An 819-nucleotide genomic window follows, 5' to 3' on the forward strand; every position below is an offset into this window, starting at 1 on the left:
TAACGGTTTTACTCATTCCGCACTGATGTTTGTATGTTGTGTTGCTCAACATTCATATTTGCTTTTTTGCATTCCTTCTTTCACGTTCCTGATAAATTACCTTCTCCTTGGATGCTATCACTTGACAAACGTCAACCATCATGTCTGGTGTTGGTCAAAACCAGTAATCTGGAAAAATTTTCAAGAGGAGTTTTTGGCTACGATAAAAGTATTTTTGGATTTTCGCTCTGCGACTTTCAGACCACATGGTTAGACGTCATTTGGGTTCGTTATCCATCGTAACTTGGCTCCAATTAATTCCGTAGTACAACAACGTAAACTGGCGAACCAAATAGTTCAAACTTTGTATTGTAACAAACAAAATAAAACGCATGTCTACTGCTACTGTATTTCGTTTGGTCACGTGACTTTTCAATGATGAAGCATTTGCACTACCGAATCGATGCGTTAATCCAAATTCCCTACTACAGTCGGTAAAATGAATAAGTTGCAAAAACGGATTAGCGCTGATCATTGCTACCTGCACGTGCCGTTAGATTTCTTGACGATCAAAATCACTTGTTAGCAGAAATGTTAGGTGTTAGAACTGTGAGCAACCCTGGGTACGTTCCGGCTTTTGCCCACAGCCTCGGGTAGCGTCGGGAAATAATTGGCGAGCAAAGAAAATTAAAAGTGTATTGACTAAATCGAAATAAAAATATATATACAAAATAAAATAATATAACAGATTTCTGGAGCAGTCCTCGTATTTACGTTGGGCGTACTGCCATCTGCCGGTAGTTATCTGGTCCCAGCGTGTCAGCTGGTTTGCTGTCAAAT

Source organism: Photinus pyralis, unplaced genomic scaffold (genome assembly GCF_008802855.1).
Source record: "Photinus pyralis isolate 1611_PpyrPB1 unplaced genomic scaffold, Ppyr1.3 Ppyr1.4_LG2, whole genome shotgun sequence".
NCBI lineage: Eukaryota > Metazoa > Arthropoda > Insecta > Coleoptera > Lampyridae > Photinus > Photinus pyralis.